This window comes from Mesocricetus auratus, unplaced genomic scaffold, assembly GCF_017639785.1.
Source record: "Mesocricetus auratus isolate SY011 unplaced genomic scaffold, BCM_Maur_2.0 Super-Scaffold_100027, whole genome shotgun sequence".
Classification (NCBI taxonomy): domain Eukaryota; kingdom Metazoa; phylum Chordata; class Mammalia; order Rodentia; family Cricetidae; genus Mesocricetus; species Mesocricetus auratus.
The window spans coordinates 4,586,745-4,614,399 of NW_024429208.1; the positions used below are offsets into that span (position 1 = coordinate 4,586,745).

A 27,655-nucleotide genomic window follows, 5' to 3' on the forward strand; every position below is an offset into this window, starting at 1 on the left:
ACACTTGGAGGAAGTGTGAAAATGACACACTTGGAGGAAGTGTGAAAATGACACACTTAGAGGAGCGTGAAAATGACACACTTAGAGGAGCGTGAAAATGACACACTTAGAGGAGCGTGAAAATGACACACTTGGAGGAGCGTGAAAAAGACACACTTGGAGGAGCGTGAAAATGACACACTTAGAGGAGCGTGAAAAAGACACACTTAGAGGAGCGTGAAAAAGACACACTTGGAGGAGCATGAAAATGACACACTTGGAGGAAGTGTGAAAATGACACACTTAGAGGAGCGTGAAAAAGACACACTTGGAGGAGCGTGAAAATGGCACACTTAGAGGAGCGTGAAAACGACACACTTAGAGGAAGTGTGAAAATGACACACTTGGAGGAGCGTGAAAATGGCACACTTAGAGGAGCGTGAAAAAGACACACTTGGGGGAGCGTGAAAAAGACACACTTGGAGGAGCGTGAAAATGGCACACTTAGAGGAGCGTGAAAATGACACTTAGAGGAGCGTGAAAAAGACACACTTGGAGGAGCGTGAAAATGGCACACTTAGAGGAGCGTGAAAACGACACACTTAGAGGAAGTGTGAAAATGACACACTTAGAGGAGCGTGAAAATGGCACACTTAGAGGAGCGTGAAAAAGACACACTTGGGGGAGCGTGAAAAAGACACACTTGGAGGAGCGTGAAAATGGCACACTTAGAGGAGCGTGAAAACGACACACTTAGAGGAAGTGTGAAAATGACACACTTAGAGGAAGTGTGAAAATGGCACACTTAGAGGAGCGTGAAAATGACACTTAGAGGAGCGTGAAAATGACACACTTGGAGGAAGTGTGAAAATGACACACTTGGAGAAGCGTGAAAATGGCACATTTAGAGGAGCGTGAAAATGGCACAGTGACGTCTCGTCACCCGCTTTACATGCCGGCCTCTTTGTTTTCTAGCGTCGGGCTCCAGACTGGGTGAGCCGCTTCCCACTCAGGAAGCTCTTCTTTCCTTCTTGTGGTGGGCGTGGAAACTGGCGGCCGGAATGCGCCCTACCACTGAGCTACAGCCCTGGCCGGTAGCACTGGTCCCAGGCATTGGCCGTGTCCCCACATCCCTGTACGTGTGTCTGTCCCGAGTCAGTGCCTGCGCCATCTCAACCTCCTTCTCCTGTCAGAGTTCTGAGTCTTAGGGTGCCGGTGTTGGGCTCTGCCTGCCTGCCGTGTGTGTGTGTGTGTGTGTGTGTGTGTGTGTGTGTGTGTGTGTGTGTGTGAGTGTGTGTGCATTGGTGGTCTTCACCCTGGCTTCTGAGCTCATCTTTAGGAAGGAGTCTTGGGTGCTGGGTTGGGAAAGTGTCCCTCAAGAGCAGATTGTTTGCTTTTGGTGGGCTGCGTTACCCTCCATGACTGTTGCTTGGCGTGCAGAGGCTACGGTTGGTGCCTTTCCTCCCTTCTTACCCAGACAACTGCAAAAGGGCCTTGTGGACAGGCCTCGGCGGGGCTGAGCAGCCCCCCCCTTGTCTTCCTGAATCCCCTGCAGTGTTGTCAGGAGAGGGTTCAGTCTTTAAAAGATCCTTAGAGAGGGCCTGTCTGGCAGCACCACCATGGAGCGATGGTCCCAGGTGGCAGGGTGCTATCCCTGGGCTGGAATGTCGGGCGTTGCTGGAGCGCCAAGATGGCATGGGTGTGGCCTTATCCTATGTGGAGACCCATTGCTTCCCCTGACAGCTCTGTTTTTGGCCCTGAATTAAGCACCTGTGTGTACAGGGCTGCCCTAAGTATCACTGTCGTAGGTCCCGAAGTGCTCACAGCACAGTGCCCTCCCTCCCCGAGCAGAGCTGATTGTCTCCAGGGAGAGAACTCTGAGCCCTCCGAGGCCTCAGCTGTGGTGCAGGTCGGCCGTTGTGCGGGATGCCTCTGTGTGCCTTCGCCATGGCAGCCCGGGTGGGTATCTGTCGCAAGCTGTTGTCTCTGAGGTGCTGTTCCCTTGGGCGGCAGACTGAGATGATAGCCCATCGGGATCTCTCTCCCCAGTCCTGTTAGCCTCTCCTTCTCCATCTCTTAAGTGGGTCACCATTGGTTCCTCGGTCTTCCAAGTTCAACCTCCCTTTCTGTAGGAGAGCAGCTCACAGCACTTGCTGGGTCAGGACCCCGGGGTGGGTGGGAGACGCTGGCTCAGACTCTGCTGCTGAAGATAGAAAAGACGAAACATCCTGAATCCACGGATGGGATGGAAGCAAGTGGGGTGCTCTGTGAACCCAGGCAGCGGAGTGAGCGCCCCTAAGTCATGCACACCCTGCTGTACCCTGTAGCTGTGTTTCTCGTGATCCAAAATGGTTGCCATGGTTCCAGCTATCACCCCAGAGGCACAGGGAGAGAGGGAGGGAGGGAGGGAGGAAGGAAGGAAGGAAGGAAGGAAGGAAGGAAGGAAGGAAGGAAGGAAGGAGGGGAATGACCTCTCATTGAGGAAACCCATCTCCCGCCGCCTCCCGCAATGACTGAGGACCAGGTACTGAACTATGTCTACTTGTGTGTAAAGTAGCGTGCTATCCTGGCATCTGCTGTTGATGCTGATGTCTGTGGTGGCTGCATTTCCTGTCCCATCTCTCCCTGACCCCCGGGGGAGGGGTGCTCGCTGGCCTCTGCTCTCCCTGGCTTTAGTGTTTTGCCCTCTCCTGCCTTCCAGCCTCCCCTCTTTCTTTTCTCAATTTCCTGCCGCCCCTCCCCTCTCCTCCCTCTCACTGTTTCCGCCCTTTCCTTTCTGGCCTCAATCCTCCTCAGTTCCCAGGAAGTGGGGGACCAGCTGCAGCCTTCCAACACAGATGAGAAGCTCCGCAGATCAGTGAGGGGGTGAGAAAACAATTTGGGGTTTGTGTGTTTATTGATACAGGGTCTCTCCATGTAGTCCTGGCTGTCCTGGAACTTGCTGATTACACCAGGCTAGCCTCTACAACACGGCAATCCATTTGCCTCTGTCTCCAGTGGGTTAGTTAAGGGCAAACACTCCAGCTCAAGTAATTTGTAAACCAACTGGGAATTAGTAACTTCACCGGAAATGGCAGTGGCTTTAACCAGTGGGCATTCATCATGTGGGGGGAAGAAGTTTAGTGGATAGTTTAGGTCTGGTCTCTGCTCTGCACTCCTCCAATCCCCATTGCCCCAGGGTTGCCTCATGGACCTGGCAGGGGCAGGTGGTCTGACAGGAGGAAATACACAAAGCCATCCCACGCCTCGTGTCTAAGAGTTTCCCAGCATGCACTCCTTCAGCTTTAGGATCCTGTTATTGGCTGCTGTTCTTGGTTGCAAAGGAGGGTGGGAAGTTCTTCACTGAGGCATGAGGCTGCCTGGAATAGAATTGGCAGTCTGTCACTGAGCAGGATGAGAGTGGCTGTTGGCAGAGTCAGCCATCATTCACGCAGCATTCAGTGTCTCCTGTCGGCTACAACAGCCAGAGTGTCCTCGTTCCAGAGGACAGGCAGGAACAAGCCAGCAGGCAAGGCGAGGTGTGGCCAGGGGACCTAGAGCAGCCTCCAAGCTCGTTGCCAGCGTCCCTCGTGCTCTCCCGTGGCCTCTCCCTTTTCTCCTCCTTGTCCTTGTCGCTGGGGGTGGCTTTTGTCCCTCCAGTTCTGACATCAGCACCACCACCTGGCACCGGAGGAAGCCACCAGCTTAGTGGGAGCCCTGGAAATGAGCCACACTCCAGCCTTAGACACTCAGAGGTCAGCGGCTGGAAGCCAGGAGACTGGCTCAAGGGATGGGGTACCAAGAGGGAGACACTAGGGGGACACTAGTCCTGATACCTGTGAGCTCCTGTTCCAGGCCCAACCCAACCGGTGGGTGTGGGCTGATACTTCTTCCTGGAGTCAGATGATGTTTTAGGAGTCATTTTGGGCTCCCAGATTCATTCATTCTCATTCTCTCTCTCTCTCTCTCTCTCTCTCTCTCTCTCTCTCTCTCTCTCTCTCTCTCTCTCTCCTGTTGTTTTGAGATAGAGTCTGCCAATGTAGCCCAGGCTGGCCTTGAACTCAGGATCTTCCCCCAATCAACTGCTTTTTAGTCCCAAAAGCTACTGGAACAGTTCTCCTGCCCTGCCCTCCCTGGTGCTGGGATACAGGCAGTTATGTGGTGTTGGGAATGTGCACATGAGGCACTGTCCTGACTGAGCCACACCCCCAGCCCCTGCCTGGTGTCGGTTTCCCATCCGCATCCCAGGTCCATCCAGTACTGTCCGGAGAAGTCGGGCAGGGGGAGCCTGTTGCAGTGGATGCTTTTGTGGGGCAAAGGGTTAATCAGCCCCCCCCCCCGTGCTCGCCCTACACTCCTCTGAGCTGTGCCCTGCAAGGACCTCCCCTCCTCCCCTTCCCCCTCCTTTCCACCCCTTCTCCTCCCCTTTCTCTTTCTCTCCTTTCTCTGCCTTCCTCTTGTTATTTTATGATTTATTTATTTTTATTTTACGTGCATTGGTGTTTTATCAGCATGTGTGTCTGTGTGAGGGTGGGTGTCAGATCCCCTGGAAATGGAGTTAGACAGCTGTGAGCCACCATGTGGGTGCTGGGAACTGAACCCACGTCCTCTGGAAGAGCAGAGTTACACCAGCCCCCTCTCCAGCCCCCTCATCAGCCTCTTCTTTCTTCTTCTCCCTCCCTCCTCCCTTCCTTTCCTTTTCCTTCTTTCTTCGTCCGTCTCCTCATGTAAAGACTCCGTTCCTGGCCTCACTTGCTGCAGGGTTTGGAGTGTGTCTGGGGCGCTGTGGTGGGAAGGGCAGTTAGTTCTGGTGCGATCCTCAGGAACGCGGACCGTGACTCTGAGAGCTCTGCTCGGCTTCCTCATCTGTCACCTTCTGATCCTGGCAGTTCCTCCCTCGCAGACTTATTTCAAAGATTTGGGAAGTGTGTCATTAATGTTAGTAGGTAGTGGTTGCACCACACGCAGAGGCCTGTGTGGGATGCCATGATAAAACATGGGATTTTGTGGGCGGAGATGTGGCAGATGTGTGGAGCGGCTGGACCAGACAGAGGAACGGGAAGCAGCTCAGCTCAGGGTGGACAGGTCCTGAGCCAGGACGTACGTGTGTGTGTGTGTGTGTGTGTGTGTGTGTGTGTGTGTGTGTGTGGACACCAGTGGGTGTGTGTGTGTGTGTGTGACTGAGGACACCAGCGGGTGTGTGTGTGTGTGTGTGTGTGTGTGGACACCAGTGTGTGTGTGTGTGTGTGACTGAGGACACCAGCGGGTGTGTGTGTGTGTGTGTGTGTGTGTGTGTGTGACTGAGGACACCAGCGGGTGTGTGTGTGTGTGTGTGTGTGTGTGTGTGTGGACACCAGTGTGTGTGTGTGTGTGTGTGTGACTGAGGACACCAGCGGGTGTGTGTGTGTGTGTGTGTGTGTGTGACTGAGGACACCAGCGGGTGTGTGTGTGTGTGTGTGTGTGGACACCAGCGGGTGTGTGTGTGTGTGACTGAGGACACCAGCGGGTGTGTGTGTGTGTGTGTGTGTGTGTGACTGAGGACACCAGCGGGTGTGTGTGTGTGTGTGTGTGTGTGTGGACACCAGTGTGTGTGTGTGTGTGTGTGTGACTGAGGACACCAGCGGGTGTGTATGTGTGTGTGTGTGTGTGTGTGTGGACACCAGCGGGTGTGTGTGTGTGTGTGACTGAGGACACCAGTGGGTGTGTGTGTGTGTGTGTGTGTGTGACTGAGGACACCAGCGGGTGTGTGTGTGTGTGTGTGTGTGTGTGTGTGTGGACACCAGTGTGTGTGTGTGTGTGTGTGTGACTGAGGACACCAGCGGGTGTGTGTGTGTGTGTGTGTGTGTGTGACTGAGGACACCAGCGGGTGTGTGTGTGTGTGTGTGTGTGTGTGGACACCAGCGGGTGTGTGTGTGTGTGACTGAGGACACCAGCGGGTGTGTGTGTGTGTGTGTGTGTGTGACTGAGGACACCAGCGGGTGTGTGTGTGTGTGTGTGTGTGTGTGGACACCAGTGTGTGTGTGTGTGTGTGTGTGTGGACACCAGTGTGTGTGTGTGTGTGTGTGTGTGACTGAGGACACCAGCGGGTGTGTATGTGTGTGTGTGTGTGTGTGTGTGGACACCAGCGGGTGTGTGTGTGTGTGTGACTGAGGACACCAGTGGGTGTGTGTGTGTGTGTGTGTGTGTGACTGAGGACACCAGCGGGTGTGTGTGTGTGTGTGTGTGTGTGTGTGGACACCAGTGTGTGTGTGTGTGTGTGTGTGACTGAGGACACCAGCGGGTGTGTATGTGTGTGTGTGTGTGTGTGTGTGTGTGGACACCAGCGGGTGTGTGTGTGTGTGTGTGACTGAGGACACCAGCGGGTGTGTGTGTGTGTGTGTGTGTGTGTGGACACCAGTGTGTGTGTGTGTGTGTGACTGAGGACACCAGCGGGTGTGTGTGTGTGTGTGTGTGTGTGTGTGACTGAGGACACCAGCGGGTGTGTGTGTGTGTGTGTGTGTGTGTGTGTGTGGACACCAGTGTGTGTGTGTGTGTGTGTGTGACTGAGGACACCAGCGGGTGTGTGTGTGTGTGTGTGTGTGTGTGACTGAGGACACCAGCGGGTGTGTGTGTGTGTGTGTGTGTGTGGACACCAGCGGGTGTGTGTGTGTGTGACTGAGGACACCAGCGGGTGTGTGTGTGTGTGTGTGTGTGTGTGACTGAGGACACCAGCGGGTGTGTGTGTGTGTGTGTGTGTGTGTGGACACCAGTGTGTGTGTGTGTGTGTGTGTGACTGAGGACACCAGCGGGTGTGTATGTGTGTGTGTGTGTGTGTGTGGACACCAGCGGGTGTGTGTGTGTGTGTGACTGAGGACACCAGTGGGTGTGTGTGTGTGTGTGTGTGTGTGACTGAGGACACCAGCGGGTGTGTGTGTGTGTGTGTGACTGAGGACACCAGCGGGTGTGTGTGTGTGTGTGTGTGTGTGTGTGTGTGGACACCAGCGGGGGTGTGTGTGTGTGACTGAGGACACCAGCGGGTGTGTGTGTGTGTGTGTGTGTGACTGAGGACACCAGCGGGTGTGTGTGTGTGTGTGTGTGTGTGTGGACACCAGTGTGTGTGTGTGTGTGTGTGTGACTGAGGACACCAGCGGGTGTGTATGTGTGTGTGTGTGTGTGTGTGTGTGTGGACACCAGCGGGTGTGTGTGTGTGTGTGACTGAGGACACCAGCGGGTGTGTGTGTGTGTGTGTGTGTGTGTGTGTGTGACTGAGGACACCAGCGGGTGTGTGTGTGTGTGTGTGACTGAGGACACCAGCGGGTGTGTGTGTGTGTGTGTGTGTGTGACTGAGGACACCAGCGGGCGGGCCTGTGTGCCTGGGCTGGTGTCCCCTGACTGCAGGAGCTCCCAGAGAAGGACAAGAGAGGAAAGAGGCCCATGAGGCGAGGCCGTCAGACATTAGCGTATGCTGCCCACCAGGCACTGTGCCGGCAGCAGAGCCAGCTGTGGCTGGTACGAGACAGCTACTGGACACCCTGAGCTCTCCGAGCAAGGCTCTGTGTGGTGTTGAGACAGTCGGCAGGAGATGGTTCTGGACCAGGGTGGAAATGTGGCTGGGGATGGTTTTGCCCAGCATAGAAAAGTAGCCAGGCACAGGGTGACAGGAGCAAGGAGGTCCCCATCTTGGTGGAAGACGAAAGAGCCAGGAGACCTGCCCACGCGGGGGAGAAGGCGGCATTCTGCTGGGCGACTGTGCAGTTGGTGACACTTCTGAACCCTCGGCCTCACAGCAGCCTGTTGGGCAGGAGGAAGGCTGCCCCGCTTCTCACCTCAGAAGCTGGAATAGAGCCTGGCTAGCCTACCCAGTCCTGTGTACAGCCTTGCTTCAGGGGGAGGGAGGAGGCTAGCAGGCAGGGTATGGCCAAGTCTGAGGTCCAGCCCAGAGCCCTGGACTTGACCCGGGTATCTTAGTTAGGGTTTTCTATTGCTGTGAAGAGACACCATGACCATGGTCGCTCTTGTAAAGAAAATATTTAATTGAGGTGACGACAACTTCAGAGGTTCAGCCCATTGTCACGGCGGGGAGCATGGCGATGTGCAGGCAGACGCGGTACTGGAGAAACGGTTAACTGAGTGGCCTACATCTTACAGGCAAGTAAGTTGATTGACTGTCCCACTGAGGGAAACTTGAGCGAAAAAGACCTCAGAGCCTGCCCCCACAGTGACATACTTCCTCCCCAAGGCCACACCTCCAAATAATGCCATTCCCTTTGGGGGCCATTGTCTTTCAAACCTCCGCACTGAGGAAGCAAGGAGAGAGGCAGGGACTAGGACTGAGACCACCCTGGGTTGGTCCCTCAGGAGTGTGGACTGTTCTAACAGAGAAGAAGTAAGGCCAAACACATATTCTAGAAGCTTCAGTCTGGCTACAGGCTGGGGCAGGGCAGTGGGTGTGGCTTAGAGGTGGTTGCTGGACCTCAGACGACTCAGGCCGCTGTGCTTGGTTCATGTGACCCTGGGATGGTTTGGACCTTGGGAGGAGGGAATTACTTCTCAGAGTCAAGGTCAAGATGGAGCCAGGAGCGGATGCAGACACAAACCACCAAGGCAGTAAGAACCCTCCTCTTGATCCGCCTGGCTATGGGATGGGGCTTCAGACTGGGGTACCCTGTGGGTAGACACAGCCTTGCAGGAGGGTGCTGCAGCCTTTCCTGCCCCCTGGGGGCTAGATGCTCTGCTCACTGGAAGTTCCTGGTGCTCTGCACAGCTCCCAGATGGAAGGCTGGGCCCTCGTACCTTCCCCTTGGGGTTTGCATATCCTCAAGGTGGGGAAACCCCTTTCCAGAACAGAGATGAGCTGAGCCACACAGGAGGGTGGGCATCATTGGTCCAGAGAGCCATTGGGCTCCGCACTCCCCTTCGTTTTGGGCCCAGAGCACCTAGCTTTCGGCTGTGGAACAGAAGATGGGGTATACCCGCTGTTGGTCCTCACTGGGCCCCAGGACACCCTCGTCTGTACCTTAAAAAGAAATTAAGCCAGGTGGTGGCAGCATCAGCGGTGGTGCACGCCTTTAGTCCCAGCACTCGGGAGGCAGAGGCAGGCGGATCTCTGAGTTCGAGGCCAGCCTGGTCTACAGAGCGAGTTCCAGGACAGCCAGGGCTGCACAGCGGGGAAAAAATTACTTAAGTACATTTTTTAGTCAGGTCTCCCGTTGTCCATGCTGACCTCAGGCACACTATGTAGTAAGGCTGACTTTGAATTCCCACCTCTGTCTCCCAAGTGCCGGGGTCTCGGGCTGGCCCACGCCCTGCTGCTCCTGCAGTTTGCTCTGCAGGCCTGTGGCAGGGTCTGCGTGGCGTCTGGGGCCTGAACCTCGGTTCCCAGGCATCCTTCAGTGTGTCCTCAGAGGACTTCTGGGCAGGTGGGGAGAAGGATCGCCTGCTTGCTCGTCTTAAAGCTAGCATATTTATTGATATAAAAGTAGTATGCACACAGACCAGAAAGTGTCTGGCCGAAGGGACAGATTGTCTCTGAACTTGCAGCCCCACCCCCAGAGCAAAGGGGAGTGTGACTAGCTCCTCCCTGCATACGCGCATGCACACTCTCACATCTTACTCCCTTCCTGCTCCCAAACCCTGAGGCTGAGGAGCCTAAGTTGACACCTAGATTGTCTCACTGTGGTGGGGACTCTTTCGTACATTATCAGCCACTGCAGTCCCTTCAGAACCCTTTGGATGTCCGTGTGCTGTGTGTGTGCCGTAACCAGTGGTCCTTAGGCAAACATTTCTGGAAACTGAACACTAAAAAGCCCTAAACTTGAGGCTAGAGAGACGGCTCAGCAGTTCAGGGCAGCAGCCGCTCTTCCAGAGGGTGGGCTCAGTTACCATGTCAGCCCACAACTGTCCTTAACTCTGTCCCTCATGTGACCTCTGTGGCTGTACACACACGTGGTACAAGATGCATTCAGGCAAACACTCATACATGTAAAAATAAATAAAATCTCACACACACACACAAAATGTTTAAAGCCATAGACTTGGGTGAACTGTGAATTGGGTCTTATAAATGGATGCTCTTCCCAGCTCGGTGTGGACAAGCCAGAAGGATTCTCTGAACCAGTGACAAGCTTCCAGAACATGAAAATGGCCTTCTAGAGGCTCCAAATGTATCGTAGCTCAAGAGACGAGCGGCGGGCACCACAGAGTTATGGAAATGAATAACTCCCAGAAGGACGTATTGTGCGCCGACTCCTTTTGTATGTGTGTGTGGGGGGCAGTGCCCACATGTGTGCGGTCAGAGGACAGCTTCAGGTGTGGTTCCTCAGGAACCCAACGCCTTGTTCTTGGGACTTGGAGCCTCAGAGCTTGCCAGGGCTAAGCCGGCTGGCCAGTGAGCCCAGGGGCCCGTGTGTCACTGCCTCCCCATTGCTGGGCTTACACATGCCTCTACCACACCCAGCTCTTTTATGTGGCCTGTGGGCACATAAGCCAGATAAGGAAGGGCAGGAAGGCCTCACAGCCGGGCGTCCATGCTTTGGCTCTCCGTCCACTGTCTTGAGCTGGTCTTACAGTCAGCAAACTCTGACTTGCTTGCTCTGTGACCAGCCGTTTGGGGGCTACGAGGAAGCAGGGGTACCCGGTACCTGTCCTCCAAGGGCCACACAATGCGCAGCAGCAGACAAAGCTTGCTGATGGTGCCGGTCAGGAGAGCTGCCGCCTTTTCCTGGGGCACTGGGTTAGGGTATGGGGTGTGGAGAGGTTCAGGGACTCTCCAGGGCTCTGGAAGGGCTCCACATCTTGACAGCAGACACTACGGTGAACACAGGTGTGCCTGTGTGCTCGCCCCAGGCAGCCAAGTGGATGTCAACCGCATTAGCAAGCCAGCATGGGCAGAGCTCTGGCTGGGGAGCAGGAGCTTATCTAGGGAGTGATGTTTAAGCTGATGCTTGCGGGATGAGGAGACGTAGTCAGATTAAATGGGGTCTGAGTTGTCCTAGATGGAGGGAGCTATCTGTGTTGAGGCCTCAGGGTAGGGAGAGCCTACTGGTGAGGTAGGATGTCAGGCCATCACCTCCTGCTGACATTTCACACCCCTGGTGGTCTTTCTGCCTCTCTCCTCTCCTCTCCCTTGATTAAATGAAAATGTATCTTAATGTGTATGGGTGTTTTGCCTGCATGTGTACCTGCGTCAAATGCATGTAGTGCCCATGGAGGCCAGAAGAGGGCGCCGGATCCCTTGAAACTGCACTTACGGACAGTTGTGAGCTGCCATGCCAGTGCTGGGAATCAAACCCAGGTCCTCTGCAAGAGAGAAGTCAATGCTCTCACCCACTGGGCCATCTCTCTTAGAGCACCAGGCCCAGCCTCAAAATTAGGTTCACTTTTATAGTTGGGGCTCCAGGGCCACGCCCTGCCCCCTATCTGTCCTTCAGAGAACTGCATGCCTGTGGGAGGTGCAGCTCACCATTCCCCGCCGTGCTTTGGGTCTGGCCAGACCTGCCTACCCTGCCTTGGCCCTTCCCAGCTTGCAGATACCCTTCCCAGCAGATCGTGCTTCCTCACACAGACATTTGTCCCTCCACCCTCAAGCGCAGGCTGTTGCAGAACTCTCCCAGGCCTGGGTCAGTGCTTTCACACATCTCCTGCCTGCTGAGTCAGGAAGTGACACCTCACCCAGGGAGGACTCTGGCCGCAGCTAGGAGCACGATGCCTGGGAGCACAGCGATGGCTGGAGGGGCGGAGACCGGCTGCAGGTTCCCGGCACTGGCAGGCGCCCCTCAAACCCCAGGCTCCTCTGTGTCTTTCCCGACCCTGGGAGTTTGAAAGAGGGGCTTTAAGACGACTTTCCCTCCCTCTGTTCTCTCCAACACTTCCTTCTTTTTGGATATTTGACACAAGGAAAGTCCCAAGCCCACATCTCCCTGTATCTCCATCCTAACGATGGGATTACAGGCATGGGACACCACACTCAAATTATTTGTCTGTGATAAGGTCAGTTTCCAGAAGCCACGTTGAAAAGCCAGATGTGTGCCTGTATCCCAGCCCTGGAAGGTGGAGAGAGTTGGGTCTTTGCATCTTGCTGGCCAGCCTAGTCTACTTGGCAACCTCCAGCCAGTGAGAAACCTGTCTCACAAGCAGTAGACTGCATTCCTTAGGAGCCTGTCACCTGCAGTCTCATGGCTGAGGAAAGAGGGTCATGAGTTCCAGGCTAGCCAGGACTGTATGTAGGGTGAAAATGCCAAGTAAAAATCAAGTAGAGCCGGGGGTGGTGGCCATGCCTTTAGGAAGCAACTGTCACTCCCGTGTCATTAGTAACTGCAGCTAAACAATCTGTGCAGTCAGAAGAACCTTCAGAACCGGCATGCCCGCGCTTGGGATCAAGCCTCCCAACGGCCTCTTCCTATGATTCTCACAGTACTTCCTCCCTGAGTTAGAAAAGTGGAGCAGCTTCCCAGGCCGCTCTGTTGGTGAGCCAAAGCCATTTGATCCTGGCTGGGGACAGTCTTGCCTTATCCTTGTGCCAGCCCTTCCTCCAGGGTCTCTCCGGCACGGGGCTCACAGAAGGCCAGCCTTGTGAGGCAGAGGAGCGCGGGCAGATCTGCCAGTGAGTGTCCTGTGCACCTGGCTGGTTCCCACGTAGGAAGCAGACCCTCCCTCGGGCTAGCTGGAGGGCTTGTGAATGCTCCCAGCCACTCTTGGAAGGGAGACTGTGTCCGCCGTGTCCTGCAGGCACCTTCGAACACCCATGCTGTGACCCATGGCACAGTCGGTGCCTGGGAGTCCCAGAAGCAGGAAGTGTTAGTGGGGAAAGGTGCGCAAGGCCTTGCCAAGCAGGTTATGGTGGGTGGGGAGGCACCACCCACCGGTGGCCCAGGATTTGGGTGGAGGAGGTGGCCAGGAAGGAGAGCTGGGATGGCTGGGTGCTGAGCAGCCCGGGGCTGGGCCTCCTCCTGGCCTCTGCCTTGGTGATCCACTGGCAGCCCACAGACCTGTCTCTTCCCGGTTAGCAGCAGCCCTCAAGGAAGTCACTCCTGAGGTGAGTAGAGAGGACTCTGTCCCTAACACTCCTCGGCATTCTTCTCCAGACGGCTTATTGTTGGGTGGTTAGGGCCGAATCAGGATATGGCCTTCCTGTTGCCACAGCACCGAGAGTCAGCTCGTCAGGCATCCGGCCGCCTCTGCTGCGCTGTCCACCCTTGATGGGAAGAACTTGGAGGCTAAGGCCGGAGAGACCAGGCCGGGGCAGGTTGCGCTGTGAGAACGCTCTGGGATTTCTTTGCCTGGCCCATGGCCACCTTTCACGGCACGCTTCAGCGCTCCTGAGGGAAGCAGTGGTCACAGGTGTCCGTGTTACCAGTGTAACATCTGCTGGACAGAGCACACTTCCCTGGGGGGTGGGGAAGGGGCCGTGGCCGAGGGTGTGGGGTGTCAGGCATGCTTTCTGTAAATGTTCTGTGCAGCGGTTTTCCCTGGTGTTTGGTTTTGGCATTTCTCTGTCACCCACAGACCCCACACCTCCTGGCTTGACCACGCCCCTCCCCCAGTGAGACTGAAGGTTTCACTGGCTTGAGGGCTGCCATCGGGGCATCTGGGGGCCACCATCAGATGAGGGAGGATCTTGAGGGAACGTGACTGTTGGATCTCCAGGGTGCTTTTGCAGGTCACCGAGAGTCCATCTGTCTCAGTGTCCTTTCACTCACTTCTCCCTTCCTTCCTTCCTTCCCTCGGGGACCAGGAAGCCCTTGGGGACTTCCTGCTTTCCAGGACTATATTAGGCAGCCCTTATCTGGAACTAGAAAGCTCCAGGAGGTGTGTGCTGAAAGCAGACGCAGGGACTGGTGTGTCCTGGGGCTTCCGACCCTGCAGCGCCCTCCTAAGAGCTGCCTCCATTTGTTTGCTCAGTGTCTCGTGTGCCTGTGCCCCTGTGTGGAGGCCAGAGAGGAGCCTGTGTGTGCCTGTGCCCGTGTGGAGGCCAGAGAGGAGCCTGTAGGCAGGAGTCTCTGTCTCCTTCTACATTCTGGATCCAAGGGGTCAATTTCAGGTCACCAGGCTTGCAGGCGAGGACTGTGCCCTTACCTACCCAGCCACCTCATAGGTAGAGCTTCCAGTTTCATTTCCTCACCTGATGCCAGCATGTCTCTATGATGCCAGCATGTCTCTATGATGTCAGCATGCCCCTGTGATGTCAGCATGCCCTATGATGTCAGCATGTCCTGTGATGTCAGCATGTCCTGTGATGCCAGCATGTCTCTATGATGCCAGCATGTCCCTATGATGTCAGCATGCCCCTATGTCAGATGTCCCTATGATGTCAGATGTCCCTATGATGCCAGCACGTCCTGTGATGTCAGCACGTCCTGTGATGTCAGATGTCCCTATGATGTCAGATGTCCCTATGATGTCAGCATGCCCCTGTGATGCCAAAGCTTGGGAGGCAGAGGCCAGAGATCAGGAGTTTAGTGTTGTCCTTGGTGAATTCAAAGCCAGGTTGAGCTACATAAGACTATGAGACTTTCATTTTGGTTTTTGAGATGGGGTCTCTCCATGTAACTCTGGCTGAACTGGAACTCTATGTAACTAGGCTGGCCTCAAACTCACAGAGATCTATGTGCACGGCCTCCCAGGATTAAAGGTGTGCACCACCATGACCAGCCGACGTGAGACTCTCAATAGGAATGGGAAGATGGCTCCATTAAGATCACCTGTTATTGCCGGGCGGTGGTGACGCACGCCTTTAATCCCAGCGCTCGGGAGGCAGAGGCAGGCGGATCTCTGTGAGTTCGAGGCCGGGCTGGACCAACAGCCTCCAAAACAAAAAACAAAACAAAAAAAAAAAGATCACCTGTTATTTTGCAGAGGACCCCAGTTCTCACCCACATTACATGGTTACCTTCACATGTTACTGTAGCTCCTGGGAATCTGATGACTTCTTCTGGCCTCTGTGGGCCCCTGCACACATGGGCACATACCCCCACACACATACATAGTTAAAAATAACAAAAATGCATCTTTAAAATTGTTAAATGTCTTTCCCTTCTAATACCTATTCCAAGCTAGGTGGATATTAGTCCTGGCCTTCGGATGGGCAGCCTGAGCCACAGAGAGGCTAGATAGTGGCCAGGGGTGCAAAGCTTGATAACTGGGAGCTGGGGTGAGCCTATTACAGAGCCTGGCACCCGTGCTTTCTCCTCTGTCCCGCTGTCTCTAGAGGGGAATGGGGCATGAAGTTGTTAAACTGCCTGAGCTCAGTCTGGGTTAGTGAGCAGCGTGTAGCAGGCTTTCTTAGACCCCCAGCCCCCAAATCATGATCCGGAGACGACGTATTAGTTATGAATGCTCACCCTTAGCTTATGCTTGCTTCCAGCTGGCTTTTGTTTCTCTTTCTCTGTCTTCCTCAGGGCTTTTTCCTTTCCTTCACTCTGTGCGTCCTACTTTCTTCCGTGTCTGGCTGGCCTGGGTATCTCTCTTCCTCTCTCTCCTTCGTTCGCTCTTCTCTCATTGTCTCTCAAGCCCAGATTCCTCTTACTACTTTTTCTCTCTGCCTGCCAGCCCCGCCTGTCCCTCTCCTGCCTCGCTATCGACTGGTCAGCTTTTCATTAGGCCAATCAGGTGCTTTAGTGAAACAGCAACACTTTTTTCATACACAAATGCAACATAAACAAAAGCAACACATCTTTACATAGCTAAACAAATGTAACCCATCTTTAGATAGTTAAAGTAATACTCTGCAACATAGGCAAATGTAACACACCTTTTCACAGTTAGTAATATTCCACGACATAAGCAAATGTAACACACCTTTTCACAGTTAAGTAATATTCCACACAGGGAGCAGGCTTAGCACGCAGCAGGCTGAGGGCTCAATGCACAGACCTAAATGACCCGTAAGGGCTGTGCCCGCAGGCCGTCGGTATGAACACCATCTGAAACAGGTTATGGAAAACCATCTTCCATCATGCAGCACAGGGCTGGAGGGGGGCTGACTTCCTGCTGTCCACCCAGAGTCCTCATGGGCTACCATGGGATACAGGTTTTGTCTCCCTTACTGGGAACTTTGTGAGTTGGTGCAGTACCCTTGGAGCCCAGAAGAGGGCATCAGAGCTCCAGGATCTGGAGTTACAGGTGGTTCTGGCCTGGCTGAGTGGGTGCTGAGACCCCAGCTCAGGCCCTCTGGAGGAGCTGCAAGCATGTCTAATGGTTTTCCATCTCCTGCTGAGAGCCTTTTAAAGATAAGTAATTTTCTCTTAATCCTGTTTTTAAAATCACATTTTAAAATGTATTTGCTTTTATTTTTTCATCAGCACACAAAGTAACGGGCTTCTTTGTAACGTATTCATGCACACTTAGCTTTGGCTGCCTCCTGTATCCCAGTTTCCCCCCAGTCCTCCCCTTTCCACTTCCATGTCTCGTGTGTTCTGTTTCCTTCCCGCCCCCTCCCCCACAGGCCTCTTTCTAGTTTCATGGCCTCTGCTTACTCTGCCTTCCATGTAAACACACATGCATACACACCAGATCCTAGCTGGCTGTGGCGCACGCCTTTAATCCCAACACTCTGAAGGCAGAGGCAGGGGAATCTCCGTGAGTATGAGGCAGCGTGATCTATGGAGCGAGTTCCAAGTCAGGCTCCAAAGCCATAGAGAAACCCTGTCTCGAAAAACAAAAACAAAAACCCAATAAGTAAATAAATAAATTTCTAGTCCTAAGAATTGGTGAGGATGATATTGTGGAGTAGAATTTTATTATTTCGTTCCTGGGAATCAAACTCAAGGCCTCATGAATGCTGGCCACAGTGTGCTGCCACTGAGCTGCGTTGAGGGAGAAAATACAGCGTTTGTCTGTGAGCCCGGGTTATACCGTGTAGTATTTTCTAGATGTCTTCATAATGACCGAATCAAATTCCGTTATGTGCCCAGGTGCCAAGCAGGGCAGGACCAAGAATGGCAGACAGTCCATTTGGTCAGGATACAGAAGTATCTTTGTGGTCTTAGAGCTCAGGAGTGGAATGAAGAGGCAGTCACCGTGTGGCCACAAGCTCCTGTCTTCACGGTAGATTGATTCTCCGTCTGTGCCTCACCCAAGGTCTCTCTCCAGGGCCCTCGCTCCCTCACCTGTGAGTGGGAAGTGGTAGCCAGTCCTACCTTTCAAAAGCGTTGGCTTCATGAGTCTGGAGTCTGGGCACTCTAACAGTTGGGTTAGGGAGATGTTCACAGAAGCTGCTCCTTCCTGAGAAGGACTCACACCTGTAATCCCAGCAGGCAGGAGGCAAAGGCAGGGACTCGGCGTGTTTGGGGCCAGCCTGGTCTGTAGAGAGTTTTTTTGAGCCAGCCAGACCTTGTCTTAACAAATCCTTTTCTCAAAAAAACCAAAACAAACGAAGTTACCTCCTCAGAAGACAGAGAGAAGGAGCACTAGAGCAGTCGGTTGAGGCTGGCATGTGCTCAGCTGATGGGGTGCTTGCCCAGAGAACGCCAGAAGCTCTTGGGGTTGGTCCCTGGCGCTGCACAGAAGCGGACCTGGTGCACACCAGCAATCTTGGTGGCTTCAGGTCCTGGCAGGAGGTCCAAATCATGCCTGACTTCAGACTGAGTTTAAAGGCGTCCTGAGGTCCATGAGACCATCTCAAAAAGAGAAACCAAGTTTAGCACTGGATTACTTCAGGTCACTCTGCTGTAAAGATTAAAACAAGCAAAGAGGCAGAGCATTGCTTATCAGGTACAAGGTTCTGGATTCAAATTCCAGCAATAAAATAATAATTAAATAAACAACCAGAACTGTCCTATGAAGCCAGTGGAGGCTGGGTCATTTGGGAAGCTGGACCACTGTCTCACTCCTGATTGCTGGAAAGGCCAGGTAGCGGCCTGGGTGGTTTGGTGAGGTGGAGCTTTAGTGTGAGTGACTCCATTTTGTTGTCTAGTCTCATCTTTTGGTGCAGGGTGGGAGAGCCTAGTCCAAAACGCAGGCTTCCTATGGTGGTCGGCGCGTTGACCCTCTGTGCTGACTGCCCGTGGTCTGAGTGCAGCAGAGGCTGGGTGGGCTCTGTGTAAGACTGTAGAAAGTAGCCCTGCATCTGTCTGTCACTGTCCCTGCGTCTGTCTGTGACTGTCCCCGCATCTGTCTGTCACTGTCCCTGCATCTGTCTGTGACTGTCCCTCATCTGTCTGTGACTGTCCCCGCGTCTGTCTGTGACTGTCCCTGCATCTGTCTGTGACTGTCCCTCATCTGTCTGTGACTGTCCCTCATCTGTCTGTGACTGTCCCTCATCTGTCTGTGACTGTCCCTCATCTGTCTGTGACTGTCCCCGCGTCTGTCTGTGACTGTGCCTGCGTCTGTCTGTGACTGTCCCCCCAGCATTTCCATGTCTGGATTCCCCTCCCTCTTCTACGCTGGGACCCTGTGTTCCTGGACCACCCTCACATGTCTGGATCCCCTCCCTCTTCTATGCTGGGACCCTGTGTTCCTGGACCACCCTCACATGGCTGTGGGTTCACTCATGGCTTTGTTTTCTTCTCTGAACTCAACCCTTTTTTATAATGAGCACATTCACTCTCAGGATTATTCCGGATGGCCCAGCTCTCTTTGACCTTGAACCTTCTGTGAGGGCTCCAGCAGGACCTGGGGCCTGCCCTGCCCTCCTCCCTCACTGTATGAGCAGGTGCTGGCTTTATCTCTACCCTGGGAACCCAAAGCTTCAAGGCACCTGAGGACTTGCCAAACCTCCCCTGTGTGGCACTGACGCCTGGGTGGGGGTGGGGTCAGGGGCGGGGGTGGGCCGTGGAGTGGCACCTGGACTTCTGCTCAGCCAGTGCATTCAGACCCAAAGGGGCAGTAGCAACAGTGTCCTCAGTTTCTGGGGACACCAGTTTCTTAGCCAGGCCACCAGGAAGCCTCAGCATCTAGACTAGTCTAGATCAGCAGTTCTCAAACTGGGGTCGAATAGCAGTTATTTACATTGAGATGTATCACAGTAGCGAAACTAGAGTTCCGAAGCCGCTATAGTTGGAGGAACTGCAGCATGAGGAACCTTCCTAAAGGGTTACAGCGTTCGGAAGGGTGACAACCACTGCCCCAGGGAGAAGAGTCAAGTGGGCTGGAAAAACAGGCCCAGGGAGAAAGCGAACCGTGTGTGTGTGTGTGTGTGTGTGTGTGTGTGTGTGTGTGTGTGTGTGTGCGCGTGCGCACGTGCACGCCCGCCCTTCCTGCCTGCCTGTGTAAGTGCAAGAACCCTCAGGAGCAGACGAGGGCGTCGCATCAATGGAGCTGAAGTTAGAAAGATCGGGAGCCACCCAGCATGAGTACTGGGAATAAGCCGACCACTGTGTCGTCTCCAGCCCTGACAGTGTCCTTCCTTCCTGACTGGCAGGTGCCGCTTTAATCAGCAGTGTTTATTGAGCAGTTACTGTGTGCTGCTTATTTCTTATTCTACAAGCCAGTGACTTGCCTGTGTGTGTGTGTGTGTGTGTGTGTGTGTGTGTGTGTGTGTGTGTGTGTGCGCGCGCAGAGGTCAGAAAAGAGCATCAGCTGCCCTGGAGCTGGAGTCACAGACTGCTGTGAGCAGCCGTGTGGTGCTGGGATCTGAACCCAGGTCCTCCGTCAGAGCAGCCCGTGCTCCTGCCTGCTAGGCTGTCTGTCTGTCCGGCCCCTGGATTCACGGTCTTCAGGGAAGAGACGAGTGTGAACCGGGCAGGTGAGTGGAGTCGCGGTGAGCAGATTCCAGAAGGCTGAGCAACTCTGCCTGAGGTCGCGGCGGGGAGGAGTGCAAGTCCTTGTGGGTGACTCACTGAACTGCTGACCTCTGAGGGAAGGCCTGAAGGAGGCGAGATGAGAGACAAGGCCCTGGGAAGGGTGGTCTAGACCAGCAAGGAGGCACATGTGTGCGTCACAGCGGTGACGACTCCAGGAGCTGAGGGAAGTGTCACATGCTGCGCAGGGACAATACTGTGCCCCTTACAAAGAATTAAAAAGCACAGCCGTATGGTTACCTAGCCCTGCCTGTGGGGACCTGGGAGCTTGCTTGTATCCTCTAGCCATTTTCCTGGGCATCCAGTGCTTGGTGCAGTTTGTATTCTGGTAAACATCTTCATTTAAGAATGTTGAGAAGCCGGGCGGTGGTGGCCCACGCCTTTAATCCCAGCACTCGGGAGGCAGAGGCAGGCGGGTCTCTGTGAGTTTGGGGCCAGCCTGGTCTACAGAGCGAGTTCCAGGACAGCCTCCAAAACAATACAGAGAAACCCTGTCTCAGAAAACCAAAAACTAAAATAAAGAATGTCGAGAAAGCATTTTTCGTGGGTGGATAATATTCCACTTTTCTGCCTGTGCCTTGCTTATTCAGGCAACCCCTCTTAGCACTGGCTGTTTGCTGATTCTCGGCACTGTGAAAACGGAGCCGGCACCTGTGTGTTCTCTTGCACAGAGAACTAAGCATTCATCACAGGGTTAATATTTCCAGGAACGGTTTAATTTGGCAGCCGTAGTCCCTGGGACAGATGTACGTGGGTGGCCACACCACAACATTTCCTTGTGGCTCTCCTCTGCCCACCGCCCCATCTCTCCTCGGGGCATTTTCCTGCTGGCCCCTTGGCCAAGTTCTGTCTCCTTCTCTTGACAGAGGCAGGATATCCACAGAGAGGTCATAGTGAAATACTGGGTTGTCAGCGCTCAGCACTGAGTCCTGCCCGCCTGGCTTGGTGGGGTTAGACCAGATGGGAAAGGCTCTTGTGGAACGTGAAAGGCTTCCCTAGTCCTAATGGCTTAGGAAGAAAAGGGACGGTGTCTAGACTACCTGGTGACCATTGAGCCCCACCACAGACATGCTGGTCCTTAGCTCTGGAGTCCCTTGGACACCTCACATGGAACTGTCAGACCCAGGCTTGTGGCTGTCCATGTCACAGGCATATGTGTGCTGCGTATGCTCACCAGAACATGTCATAGCATGGGGAGGGGTCCAGGAGATTACTAAATGGTCACTTTGCTCAGTGGGGTCTTAGAGTGGGCATCAAAAGCCTGGGTCCCGCCGGGCGGTGGTGGCGCACGCCTTTAATCCCAGCACTCGGGAGGCAGAGGCAGGTGGATCTCTGTGAGTTCGAGGCCGGGCTGGATCGATAGCCTCCGAAACAATACAGAGAAACCCTGTCTCGTAAAACCAAAAAAAAAAAAAAAAAGCCTGGGTCTGTGTGTCGCCACCTTTGGATAGTCCAGCCTGGATCTTCCTAGGAATGGGCAGGCGGCCGCTTGCCTGACCAGCCAGGCTCTGTGAGTTCTTCTCCTGCTGTCTCCTTGTCTAGTGTGGGGAGGTTTCAAATGCTGCCCTGTTCCTTCAGAGCCCTCCTGGGCTCCCTGCTTTGCCCAGGTTGATGCCCCCCCCCCTTCACCTCCCTGAACCTGGAACCATCCCAGCTGCAGCCACAGGACCCCTCTCTGTCCCATTGGCCCCGCCCTCTTCTCTTTGCTTCTGCTGCCATCACTCTGGAGCCCTGTGTGTCCTGTGTACTCATCAGAGACTGATGGAAGGAAATCTCCCCCATCTGCCCTAGACTAGTCTGCTCCGAGATGCCCCAAGTGTTTGGCATCAATTCTTCCGAGCGCCGTGACCATCAGTCACAGTTCAATATCTGTGTTAGCTCCTTGACTAATGTACTTAGCAAATGTTTGCTGAACAAGTAAGTGAATGACAGCACATGGCAGCCACTGGCAGGAAGGCAGAGGGGCAGTGAGGGCCTTAGCAGATGTAGCTCCAAGGTCCTGGTAAGAAGGGCTCTGGAGAGGTCCCCTGCCTGGCAGCAGAGACACTTGGTCAGGAGCCCCCTGAATGCTGAAGGCTTTTGCTTAGAACCGTTGTTGGAAGAGTCCTGTGTCTTTCCAAAGCCTGGGCAGGCCTTCTACGAAGCTCAGTGGCGCCTTCCAGAAAAGGAGCTCAACATTCTTTAGTCAAAACACCTTTAAAGATGTCTTCTCCTCTTCCCACAGCACAAAAAAATACCCCATGCTCCCCAAAAGAAACTTAAACACAAGAATATAGTTAAGTAAATAAGACAAGTGTGGTGGCACGCACTCTGTGAGTTCAAGGCCAGCCTGGTCTGCATAGTGAGTTTCAGACTATCCAGGGCTACAAAGTGAGACCCTGTCTCAGAAACAAACAAACCAGAAGTACTCATTAGCACTGTGGGCTGGTTGTGTCTCTAGTGTATGTGTGTGCGTGCACAGATACATACACATGTCCACTTGTGTGTGGAGGCCACAGACTGTGGGTGGGCTGTGTCTCTAGTGTATGTGTGTGTGTGCACAGATACACACACATGTCCACTTGTGTGTGGAGGCCACAGACTGTGGGTGGGTTGTGTCTCTAGTGTATGTGTGTGCACAGACACACACACATGTCCACTTGTGTGTGGAGGCCACAGACTGTGGGTGGGTTGTGTCTCTAGTGTATGTGTGTGTGCACAGACACACACACATGTCCACTTGTGTGTGGAGGCCACAGACTGTGGGTGGGTTGTATCTCTAGTTTATCTATGTGCGTGCACAGACACACACACATGTCCCTTGTGTGTGGAGGCCACAGGTCATCCTTGGGTGTTGTCTCTCAGATGCCATCTACCTTGGTATCTGAGTCAGGGTCTTTTACTGACCTGCATTTTGCAAGCAGGCCAGGCTGTGGTGGCCAGCAAGCTCCAGGGCTCCTCTTTGCAGCCCTGGCTGTCCTCGAACTTGGTATGTAGACCAGGCTGGCCTCAAACTGACAGAGACCAGCCTGCCTCTGCCTCTCAGTGCTGGGATTAAAGACTGGCGAGCATTTTTAAAGCTATCTCTCTGGCTTACATTTTTGTTTCATTTATTTGTGTGTGTGTGTGTGTGTGTGTGTGTGTGTGTGTGTATATAGTGTGTGCGTGTGCAGTTACTTTGGCATTACTGCAGCATTAATGTGGAAGTCAAGGGCTAGCCCATGGGAACCAAGTCTTTTCCTTCTACCCTGTGAGTCCCAGAGATTGAGTTCAGAGCATCATCAGGCTTGGTGGTACATACCTCTGTACACCAACTGTCCTAACCTGAACACCAACCATCCTAACCTCTGTACACCAACCATCCTAACCTCTGTACACCAACCATCCTAACCTCTGTACACCAACCATCCTAACCTCTGTACACCAACCAACCATCCTAACCTCTGTACACCAACCATCCTAACCTCTGTACACCAACCATCCTAACCTCTGTACACCAACCATCCTAACCTCTGTACACCAACCACCTTAACCTCTGTACACCAACCATCCTAACCTCTGTACACCAACCATCCTAACCTCTGTACACCAACCATCCTAACCTCTGTACACCAACCATCCTAACCTCTGTACACCAACCATCCTAACCTCTGTACACCAACCATCCTAACCTCTGTACACCAACCATCCTAACCTCTGTACACCAACCATCCTAACCTCTGTACACCAACCATCCTAACCTCTGTACACCAACCATCCTAACCTCTGTACACCAACCATCCTAACCTCTGTACACCAACCATCCTAACCTCTGTACACCAACCATCCTAACCTCTGTACACCAACCATCCTAACCTCTGTACACCAACCATTCTAACCTCTGTACACCAACCAACCATCCTAACCTCTGTACACCAACCATCCTAACCTCTGTACACCAACCACCTTAACCTCTGTACACCAACCATCCTAACCTCTGTACACCAACCATCCTAACCTCTGTACACCAACCATCCTAACCTCTGTACACCAACCATCCTAACCTCTGTACACCAACCATCCTAACCTCTGTACACCAACCATCCTAACCTCTGTACACCAACCATCCTAACCTCTGTACACCAACCATCCTAACCTCTGTACACCAACCATCCTAACCTCTGTACACCAACCATTCTAACCTCTGTACACCAACCAACCATCCTAACCTCTGTACACCAACCATCCTAACCTCTGTACACCAACCACCTTAACCTCTGTACACCAACCATCCTAACCTCTGTACACCAACCATCCTAACCTCTGTACACCAACCATCCTAACCTCTGTACACCAACCATCCTAACCTCTGTACACCAACCATCCTAACCTCTGTACACCAACCATCCTAACCTCTGTACACCAACCATCCTAACCTCTGTACACCAACCATCCTAACCTCTGTACACCAACCATCCTAACCTCTGTACACCAACCATCCTAACCTCTGTACACCAACCATCCTAACCTCTGTACACCAACCATCCTAACCTCTGTACACCAACCATCCTAACCTCTGTACACCAACCATCCTAACCTCTGTACACCAACCATCCTAACCTCTGTACACCAACCATCCTAACCTCTGTACACCAACCATCCTAACCTCTGTACACCAACCATCCTAACCTCTGTACACCAACCAACCATCCTAACCTCTGTACACCAACCATCCTAACCTCTGTACACCAACCATCCTAACCTCTGTACACCAACCAACCATCCTAACCTCTGTACACCAACCATCCTAACCTCTGTACACCAACCAACCATCCTAACCTCTGTACACCAACCATCCTAACCTGAACACCAACCATCCTAACCTCTGTACACCAACCATCCTAACCTGAACACCAACCATCCTAACCTCTGTACACCAACCATCCTAACCTCTGTACACCAACCATCCTAACCTCTGTACACCAACCAACCATCCTAACCTCTGTACACCAACCATCCTAACCTCTGTACACCAACCATCCTAACCTCTGTACACCAACCATCCTAACCTCTGTACACCAACCATTTTAACCTCTGTACACCAACCATCCTAACCTCTGTACACCAACCATCCTAACCTCTGTACACCAACCAACCATCCTAACCTCTGTACACCAACCAACCATCCTAACCTCTGTACACCAACTGTCTTACTGCACCCCATCCTTGGGGAAGACAAGGTTTCACTATGCAGCTTAGTCTGGCCTTGAACTTGCAGCAACCCTGCCTCTGCCTCAGCTGGAATTACAGATCTGAACTACACCAGGCTTGTTTTGTTTTTGGACTCAGCACACCTCATCTGTGAAATAATGTTTTGGAACCCTCTCCATCTTGCTACAGTTGCGGGGAGGGGTGGACATTGCATTACCCCTGCCGTCCCTGCTGAGAGCCAGACTGGCCTCTCCCTCCTCCTGGCAGCTGCATAGCCCAAGGGTCCTGTTTCACAGCTCAGGCACGAGCTCCCTTCCCTCTGCTCTCTTCTCCAGAACATTGTCTGGTTAGCAGTGCCTTTTCTTTCTGTCTAGAGAAATACAAGGGTGGCCCCTGCCCACTGTCCTGTCTGCTTCCTGCCCTCTGGCGTTTTTTTAGGGATTTGACCTCAGGTACCCACCAGCGTGAATCCACCCTGGCCTCTGGGTGCCCTGAAGAGGTGGGGTGACCTGGATTGGCAAGTGAGGAGCAGGGAATTCTGCGAAGTTGCTGGCCCGGAAAACCGGGTCACTGGGTCAGCACACAGATCACTGATTGATTGGAAGGCTCAGGACACAGCCGCCCCGGACACTTTCCTTCTGTCTTCTCTTTGCGCCTCTTCAAGGCATTCAGGGGCAGAGCAGGGAGCCCCCTATTGCAGATGGGAGGTAAGCGGGGAGACCTGTGGAGGTCCTGGGACCCCAGTGCTTGCACACTTTTAAAAACCGGTCTCCTCGCCCTGCCCTGTCTCCCTAGAATCAGCAGCAGCGATGCAGACAGCAGCCACAGTCCCGGGAGCCCTGCACATCTGCCTCGGTGTCGGTGTCGGTTGTCACCTGCTCCATGGGGGGGGAGGCAGCCTGACCCAGCAGCTGGTGGAGTCAACTTCCACAAGGCACCGGCATCAGATACGAATGTCAGGGACGCAAGGAAGCCGACCCTTGTCAAGTCCTGCAGGCCAAGGCCGTCGGGGAGCTTACTCACTCACAAGTGCCTGTTGAACACTCACCGAGAGGCCCTGGGTCCCACTCTGCAGAACCGAGAACACCCCTGGGGCGGGAGGATGCGGAGAGCCCAGCACAGCCAGTGGGCCTTGCAGACTGGAGTCACCATTGAGATTAGCGGGGTCCAGCGCATAGCCCAGGAGGGCTTCCTGGAAGGAGCTGTGGGTCAGTCTGGAAGGACAGCCAGCCAGTGAGAGCCAGAGATCCTCCAGAGAGAGCCAACACTGCGGCCTGAGTGGTGGCACACAGGAGACCCAGGACAGAGCAGGAAGACAGAGCAGGAAGACAGGGCAGGGGAGAGGTGCAGGGACCAGAGCTGTGGCCGCCTTCACCTATGCCTTGGCGCTTTTGTGGCTGAAGTAGCCAGGAGGGCTGCAGCAGGCTCTTCTGACAGAATGAGCCAAGGGCTTGCAGGCACACAGGGGTCAGGGGTGAGGGCTCCTGACTCAGATCCTGCCCTGGGCCAGGGACATGGTAGCTTCTGGTGCGGTCTTACCCCAGCAATGCATGGAAGTCACACGGTACAGTGACTAATCCGTGAGCTAACCTGCCCAGACTGCACCTGCAGTCATTGTGTGACCCTGACATAGTTACTCCCCCTCCCCCTCCCCTCCCCCTCCTCTCCCTCTCCTCTCCCTCTCCTCTCCCTCTCCCTCCCCCTCCCCCTCCTCTCCCTGTGTGTGCCTTTTTGTTTTATCCTGACTCTTATTTATAGAAAAGGTAACTATGTTGTTCGCTTTCTGTCTGTATTTCTGACCAAAATATTCAAGAGAACATGTTAATGGGGGGATTCCTTATTTGGGCTCACAGTTTCAAGGGACTCATTCCCTCGTGGTGGGGAGGCACAGTTCACATCACGGTGGTCAGGAGGAAGGGGGGACGGGGGTCAGGATGGACACTTTGGGCTAGCCTTCTCCCCCCATCCCATCCCCACCGGCTCTGTCCTGTGGATCATGGATTGTTTTACCAGTGGATGCTTTGGTGTCGGGCCTTAGCCGACTTAACCTGCCCCCACCATCCTGGAAGGACAGTACCAGTGCTCCATCACTCCTCTCACGGGGAAGCAGAGCCACAGACACCGCCTACAAGTGGACCTTCTGGGTCAAAGTATACGCATTGTCCTTATGCAAGGGGAGGGCTGAACTGGGTATGGGCATGGCCAGTATCCCTGGACCTGGCCAATAAATATCTAATAAAACTTGCTTCAAATTTGGTTCCAAAAATTATGGTAAAGGTCTTATCCTCACCCAGTGGAATTAACAATGGGCCCAGTTGCCCTCCACGGAGGCCTTGCCTAATCATATCCAACAGTGTGTCTGCTGCAGACGCCTCCTGGCTGGGGGTTGTGCTGTTACTTCTCAGCACCTAGGATTACACCCAGCACGTCACATATGCCTGCCCAGTCTCTACCGTGAACCCACATCCCCTCATACTAGTGCGTTTTATTTGAAAAACATGTGTCAGGGTCAGGTGTGGGGGTGCGTGCCTTTGATTATGTAGCTCTGGTTGCCTTAGAACTCTCCATGTAGACAAGGCTAGCCTCCTGTGTTGTGGTTAGAGGTGTGGCCACCACGCCTGGCTTAATTACTAGTCAGGAATTTATGAGCTGTTTTAGGGAATTTAGCACTTGGATGAATGTTGAAAGTATTTTTCTCTGTTTATTGTCTGATTGGTTAGTTGACTGATTGATTGAATGATTGATTGGTTAGTTGGTTGGTTTTGTTTTTTACGGCAATGTCTCATGTTGCCTAGGCTACCCCCAAACCCTGG

At 53.7% G+C, this 27,655-nt stretch overlaps 1 protein-coding gene across 4 annotated transcripts in view; it reads left to right on the forward strand.

Annotated features, from left to right (window-relative positions):
- Ppard (peroxisome proliferator activated receptor delta) overlaps window positions 1–27,655 on the forward strand; it is a 69,403-nt gene that overhangs the window by 27,438 nt on the left and 14,310 nt on the right. The window contains exon 1 of one of the 4 annotated variants that reach the window (XM_040732083.1): window positions 12,824–12,970. The exons of the other annotated variants lie outside the window; for them this stretch is intronic. The gene's annotated coding sequence lies outside the window, so the exon portion shown is untranslated. Of the gene's footprint in view, window positions 1–12,823; window positions 12,971–27,655 lie in introns of those variants that run through there. 4 annotated transcript variants of the gene reach the window in all.